This window comes from Dermacentor variabilis, chromosome 4 (assembly GCF_050947875.1).
Source record: "Dermacentor variabilis isolate Ectoservices chromosome 4, ASM5094787v1, whole genome shotgun sequence".
Lineage (NCBI taxonomy): Eukaryota > Metazoa > Arthropoda > Arachnida > Ixodida > Ixodidae > Dermacentor > Dermacentor variabilis.
This window is the reverse complement of record NC_134571.1, coordinates 45,071,426-45,079,532: the sequence shown is the minus strand read 5'-3', so window position 1 is coordinate 45,079,532 and position 8,107 is coordinate 45,071,426.

The window sequence follows — 8,107 nt, the reverse complement described above, 5'->3', positions numbered from 1 at the left end:
AGTCTCAAATCGTGTCATGCATTTACCTCAATTTCTCGGTTACTAAAGCTCTGTTCGGGATTAGATTGACGCCTTAGACGTTCTAGAACATTGCTCTACCACTTTAACTTGACTTTCTGGTAACCTTTAGTGTCCCTTTAAAGTCTTTTTAATGCAGTAGCTTTCTTGTGGTGCATATATATATATATATATATATATATATATATATATATATATATATATATATATATTATTATTATTTTGCATTTCGTCTCCATTCAGATGAGAAAACACCCATGTACTTCGATTTAGGTGCACGTTAAAGAAACCCAGGTGGTCCAAATTTCCGGAGTCCCCCACAACGGCATGCCTCATAATCATATCGTGGTTTTGGAACGTAAAACCCCGTGATTTAATACTACCACACGATGTTCTTAACGCGAATTTTAACTGATTTTATTAACGTTCCTCTTACTATCTTTTTCTTTTTTTTCTATCGGGAAGAGTTCCAGCTCTTTCAGGCAGTGCTCAGGTACTCCACAGTTTCTGTTCAACACTCTTATCAACCGCGCAGTGACCCGCAGAAGCTCTAGACGGGTTTTAGTTTCCTAAGACTGCACCTTATTTTTTTTTACAGTTTTTAATTTAATAAAATAAAGGTTTATTCTTGAACATCATCGCAGCACGTATACCTTTTAGGAGGAACGTTGCCCTGGAGAGAAGGAAAGTACGGCTTGAACAAATACTCCAAAAGCAGTATACTAAATACAGGATTGAAACCTTAGCTACAAAATGCGAAATCTTTTTGTGGGTGTGTAGGGGGGGGGGTGGAGAACGCGATGCCTTATCCCGGTCGAATCTATAGTTACACTATAGCTACAGCACGACGTACAGTGCGCAAAAGCACAATCAATCGCCGCGCTTCCAGAGCTATGAAGCAGCAATTTTCATCCATAGGGCAAACAAGTTGGATTACGCACGGTCTTTTTCTTTGTTTCCACGCAATTTCCTCGACCGTGAGCGTAAACAGTTATATTGCGTGAGACTGCGGCACCTCTAATCTTTGTGCAAGTGGACTCGGAAATCTGTGTTCGATTTCATCGGGGCTCATCGTACAGCACTGAATCGAACGCTGCGAAAGCAGAAGCAAAAAGCGAGGAGTTTCAGCACTGCAGGAGTTGGTTTCGAGTCCGAAGCAAACTGGGCGGTTTGTCCGCGAAGGCCATCCGGCATGGGTTACGTCACGCAGAAGTGGTTAATCTCTTCTGCGTGGGCGCCTCAAATTGGGATTTCAGTTGGATGCCTGGTTGCTCAAGCGAAATTACTTGTATCGGTTGTACACAACCCTGGCATGCTTCGGCCTCCGCGGCCCCAACCCACGGGCGGCCCTGCTTCCAGCTTTGAACACCTCCCCCCCCCCACCCCGCTACCCCTTGGTTGCCTTGGAGATCCTGCGCCGCCTGCTTTATTATAACCTCAGGTGCTCTGCTGAGGCCTCCGTTTGCCGGTTACGTGTGCCCTCCTTGAGCAGTGCTTGTAAAAAATCCAATCTATCGTCGCGACGAAAAAAGCGACCCGCGACTTATACAACACCAGTCAGAGCCTTGCCCCTTCATACACTGCGATCACCAAATGGGGCGTCCGTGCCCACTGCCTCACCGCGCTGGCAGCCAGCGGCGGAGCCTAAACAAACTCGGCCGCACTCTGCAATGCCGACATGTCTAGGGGAAAAACGCATACAACACGCGAACGTCCTCCGTTATACCTATAGGCAGAGTCATATATAGAGATGACGATGGTGACCGCAATGCTACTATACGCTATTTTCTGTGAGCCGAGCGCTCGTGGATCCCGTTCACGAGGCGGCACTGTGCAGCGTATATGCCACTAAAGTGATATTATTTAGCACCGGAAGCAAGCGGAACGAATCTGTCTATTCTTTCAGTCTTCGTTTACGCATTGTTAGTATCGGCCTGCAGCTATTTCAGCCCGCTGCAGGTGCGTCGACCCACCCGCGGTGGGGGCGCCCTTCAGAGAACCAGCGAGGACAGCGCTAACCAACCGTGAACTTCCTTTGGAGAACTTCACTACGGCGGCGTTCATCCACCAAGCGCCACGTTCGGAGAACAGGAGAAAGGCAGCTCTGGAATTTAGAGGCGCCGGCTGGGGTCAGGCGTGACCACCTGACTACGGGGACGCATGACAATGGATACCACGACGACTGCGCTGCAAAGGTCGCCTGCCCTCGAGAGAGCACTGAAACCTGTGCGGCACGTGTGAGTGAGCCCTCCTCCTCCAAAAGGCGGCTAGTCTACTATGACGTCGAACCATGACGTCGAACGGAGTGCTTATAAGCAGTGGTTGTCGGTTGCTAGCGTGTGCTGGTGCTCGTCGTCGTGCTCGAAATGTACTCGTGAGCTGTGCGCTCGATTGCTGTATGCTTCGTCTTGCGGGCTCCATTTGGGAGCCACGCTAGACTGTCGATGTATATCTTGTTTAAACTGTATATAATGTAAATAAGTCCTGCTCGCCTTAGTCCTGTCGCCCCAAGTTCCTCCGATCGTCCTACAAGCCCGACTCCCAAATCTTACATATGGTGGAAGCGGCGAGATCGTCCAACAACTCCTAGAACTGGTAACAGTGGTGAGAACGAGCTCCAACTCTAATAGCATCAAGCCGAGTTTCCACGAAGCAGTAAGCGTATAAAACACACTCTGCAGTTTATATTTTGTGTGCGATAGTGTTCTAGGAGCTTGTGTGCGCGCTCTTAGCTTGGCAGAGGAAACGTAACGCTATTGTAACATAGTAAAAAGTGCCTAATTGCATTGGGATCGCTAATGGCGTACGTCGCACACACACACAAAAGTCGTTATTTATTTGTATTGTCCAAAGAAGCAAAATTGTATGTTCTTCTCACAATTGCAGAACTCTATCGGGAAAGTAGAGTCCATCTTGGGCGGTGGAATACATACGGCTTATCCCTGTAAGCCTTGCGCGAGACAAATACTCTTTTCCGCCACGCGAGATTTGCCTCCGTCAAGAGACCGAGAAATCGTATTGAAAGCGGCCCCCCGCATAAGCCCTTCTTAAAGCAGTGTTTCAGTCTGGAGCTCGCAGATCCGGAAGACACTGGATTTTCTATGCGAGGCTCTCCTGCCCTAAGACTTCGGACGGAACGCTGTGCAAATGTGGGCTTTACGTCCAGTTCTTTTCCTGTTCAACAAGAATCTTCTTTCCCGTTGAAGTGAACAGATTTCTTTTTTTTTTTATCTTTCGACGTTTTCGTGGGCTGCGGTTGTACTTCAACCACCTATACAGGGCGTCGATGCAAAGGGTGCGTCTTCAGCAACCGAGTTGCCGGGCACTGCCGTCGTCGTCAATCGCCAACTGTTATGTCTCTTCGAGGCGCACTTGGTGTCGACCTATATAACCCCTACAAATGTGCTGGTGAACGGAACCGTCCTTTTAAGAAATCACCCCATGAAAGACAAACGCTGCCTAAATATTCTCGCTACAGCAAATATATGCCGTCAAGAATATCATTGCTTTAATAAAGCGACTGGCTTTCTGGCAGTGTTCGGCCATATACTTACATTGACAATCAACGTCGATCGTTTCTGTATACGTGTCTTTCTTTGTTGCCTCTTCCATAGAGACAACTGAGGCACGAAATACCACTATTTTTCTTTTTAGGTTTAGCAGAATCAAAACAGAAGCGCAATGCACACAGCTGTGCCCACTACAGAATGCACGTTTTATCTATGCTTTCATAGATGAATATATTGCTTCATTTTTATTTTTATTTTTTATCTGCCCGTACCATTTCCCTAGTGTACGGTAGCCAACCGGCTGTCCGTCTTCGGCTTAACCTCTATATATTTCGCATCATGCATTTCTCTATCTCTCTTTCGATTCACTGGCTGTCAGATTCTGCGGCAATCACTTCACGCAACTGAGGTCAGCATATCCGTCGATTCGATGGCCTCCATTGTTACGTCGTCATAAACGAAGACGATCTTCCCGTGTACTCTTTCCAGTTCTGAGGACAACACTTATGCGACCATTTCAGCTCATCAAGCACTTGGCATCGTAACTTTCACCGACCTCAGAGCACCAACATTGTCCCTATATTGCGGTCTCAATATTTTGCCCATCTTATGCATTGTCCTTTAGTCTAGCTATGCTTATATTTAGTCTACAAAATAGGGAGGATAAGGAGACAGCTTTAAGGAAGAGAGAAGGGCAGAGCTCAGCCTGAACAGTGTGTCTCTAATCCTCACCGGTGTAAGAATGATAGATAGGGAAAGAAAGAGGTAGATGGAAGATGACGATGTAGCAGTATGTACAATCAACCATACCGGGTGTTACTACGAAGGCTTTAAGTATATTCTAAAATACCCGCTTTGAAATAAAAAAAAAGCATGGTTCCTTCGAAATGTCGTCAGTGGTGCCTACCACGGGGTGACGAGTGATATGTGGTAATTAGTAAGTAACTTACAAAAATCTAATACAGAAGTTTTAAGCTTTCGATTTCAGTGGGCTCATCGTAATCCGTAAATTGAAGCGAGCTCTCCGTATAAGCCAAATCAACTTTTGCATCTGGACAAAATGCGATTACCCGCGGAACTGTGGCGCGGTGGATTTCGGCTATGAGATAGCGTGAAATCGAAGCTGGGAGTCTGTAGCGAGCGCGAAGCCACGCCCCTCGTGGATACGTTTTGCTTACGTCACCCAGCACGCGTCACGTCACTCAGAGCGCTGCGACAGCGAGGAGCGCGGAGCCGCAGAGCGCTGGCTGCCTGCTACTAAGTTACGTAAGCAGAACGTCTCCATTTAATTGAGTCATTGTGTTGCATATGAGCTGAGTCATTTGATTTTCGCTACTACAATTGCTGGCGCTCTTTAAGCTATTGCAAATGTGTGATTACTCGGTCAGCCACCCCCCTCCCCCCCATAGCTGCCCTCCCTTTTTTCTATTTTTTTTCTACGCACGCCGTCTGTGGGTTTACTCAACGGGGATTCTTACGGATTTTTCCATGGAAACTCCTTCTCTGAAACTACTGTTGTGTGGTGATTGAGAAAAGAAATGCAGTACTTAATCTCCCAACCTCATTCAGTCAAATTCCAACTGCCCCTCTTTGGTGCACTCCGCGCTGCCCTATTGGTGATTAACCTCGTGATAAATTTTAGTAAAAAAACACAGCTCTGCTACAGTTCGTAACTTATGGCAAGACTCTCATGATCTCGAGCTTACACTCATTACTGACCCAGCTTTCCCCACTCGCCTCGGCACTTCCACTGAACTTGACACGACACCAGACCTCACTTTCACCAAAAACGCAGACAACGCCCATTGGCGCAACACCCAACATGACCTCGGGAGTGATCACTCTATCATCAAAATTACTCTCCCACACCTAACAGCGTTACGAGAAGAACAAGGGAATTTACTTAGACGGACTGGGATGCGTTTCGTAAACGCCGTGTAACAGTAACAACGGACACTCCCATTACCGTCATAGAATCATGGTCATGCGATCTACAGGCTGATACTAAATCTGCCACCGGCACTATCACAACAGATGCCCCGACTGAGCGCATGGACAGCAGACTCGCCCACCTAATCGAGTCCAAAACAGCCATCCTCTCTAGATGGAAGGGCAAACGGCTCCATAGAAGACTCAGACGGAAGCTCACACTTATCAACAAGGAAATTGAAGCACATTGCCGCGTTCTAAGTCAGCAGCAATGTATAGAGCTCTGTAACTCTTTAGACTGGCAACTCCACCACCCCCGCTCGTGGAAAATCCTCAAACATTTGTTTTATAGCACTACCACATGCTCATATCAACAAGATCGCCTCACCAAGCTTTTATTCACGGAAAGCAAGACGCATGGCCAGGACCACGTTAACAATACCTTATGTCAAAAGTACATCCCATCTGAGCCCACTCAACCTCACGGGCCATACACAGGCACCTCCAACCCTGCCCTTGATGAAGATTTCAGCGTGTCAGAGAGTCATGCTGCCCTGCCCAAGCTGAACAGCCGTTGGGCGCCAGGCCCAGATGGTGTTACGAATAAAACATTAAGAAATCTAGTTGACCCCTTGGTGCGACAACTCACCGAATACATCAACAACTGCTGGCGCCAAGGATCTATTCCTCCGACATCGAAAACGGCCAAAGTAATTCTCCTCCCCAAACCCGGTAAGCCATCTAGCCTCGCCAATCTCCGGCCCGTCTCGCTAACTTCATGTAGGCAATGTCATGGAGCACGCACTCCTAACCCCTGTAAGCACGCACCTCGAAGACACATCTGTTTACCCCCCCTCGATAATTGGCTTTAGACAGCACCTTTAAAGCCAAGACGCTATGCTCCAACTTCAGCATCAAATTCTAGATGTCAAATCCCGTCACACGAAGGCGATCTTGGGTCTCGACCTCAAGCGCGCCTTCGATGACATCAGGCACTCCATCATCCTCGAACGCATCTCCTTGCTCAACCTTGGAGAACGCACTTACAACTACGTAAGAGACTTTCTATCCAATCGGAAGGCCTTCCTGTCGGTCGGAGACATTCGATCGGAGGAATTCCCTCTCGGCAGCACGGGCACACCGCATTGCTGTCATTTCCCCAATACTGTTTATTCTGGTTATGCTCGGATTAGCACAAGAACGACAATAACCTGATGGCATTGATCACGCCATATACGCCGAAGACATTACAATCTGGGCTGCAAAGGGCAGGGACGGCCAAATCGAAACTGCCCTACAAGACGCCATTGAGGTCGTAGAAAATTATCTTCAAGGCACGGGAGTCCGCTGTTCGTCTGAAAAGTCGGAGCTTCTCCTATACCGCCCCACGCTCCGTGGACGCCCCCCACGGGGCTCCACGATTAAACGCCAATACGAGGAAATCGAACTCCGCCTGAGGGATGGCAGACCCATACCCGTGGTCCTTAGAATCCGCGTTCATGGTGTGACCAGAGAAGCCAACGCAGCTAACTCTACGGCTATCTCCAAGAGCCTTCGACAGATCGCTAATATCCAGACAGCTGAAACGAGTGACCAACCGACGAGGGAGTATGAAGGAAGAAAGCCTCATCCGCCTTGTCCAATCTTTTATCATCTGTCACGTTACTTACGTTGCGCCATTTCTCAACTGGTACAAAGTTGAAAAGACTAAACCGGAGATCATCATCGAAGGAGCCTATAAGCAGGCTTTAGGACTACACAACCACATCAGCACGGAACTTCTACTACAATTAGATATCCACAACACGCTAGACGAGTTAATCAAAGCGCAACGTCGATCCCAGCTGGAGCGGCTTACCCTCACGGAAACGGGCCGCAGCATTGTATAACCAAGCTTGATATCACCTACCACCGCCAACATGGAGACAAACATCCAATACCACGTGACGTTCAGCAATGGATACACACCGACCCTGTTCCCAAAAACATGGACCCAGACAACAACAAAGAACGAAGGAAGGCACGAGCTACCTCCCTCATCAAAGCTTATGCCAACATCGCGGGCGTCACCTTCGTCGACGCAGCTGATTACCAAGATGGACGGCGCTTTGCGGCGGTTACCACAGCAGGTGGCTTGCTCCGACATGCTGCCAGCATCGTTACCCAAAATGCCGATACGGCCGAGGAAATGGCCATCGCCCTGGCCACTCTTGACCCTGCCTGTCACACCATACTGAGCTATTCTCGCGCAGCAATCAACAACTACATCAAAAGTCATATTTCTCAGCAATCACTCCGTATCTTACGACAAGCCCCGCATTCGTCTGAAAATTAAATCACCCTCGTCTGAATCCCAGCACACGCCCGCGTTGTCCACCTGCACCTCGCCAACCTCAACGAGGTTACACACTCCGTAGCACGACGTCTAGTCAACCGTGCCGGAGACGGTGCAGGTGCACCCGCAGGACGCGACCGCCTTATGAGATACAACGACCTTGCGAAGTCGTTTTACCTCGCAAGAAGAACCTTCCCCACCCATCACCGCAAGTTAAACAGAGCACAGGCAACCACCCTTCGCCTGTTACAGACTAATACACAAGACTCCCTCACACGCTATCCCATCATATACCCCGACATCTAGCCGAGCCAGA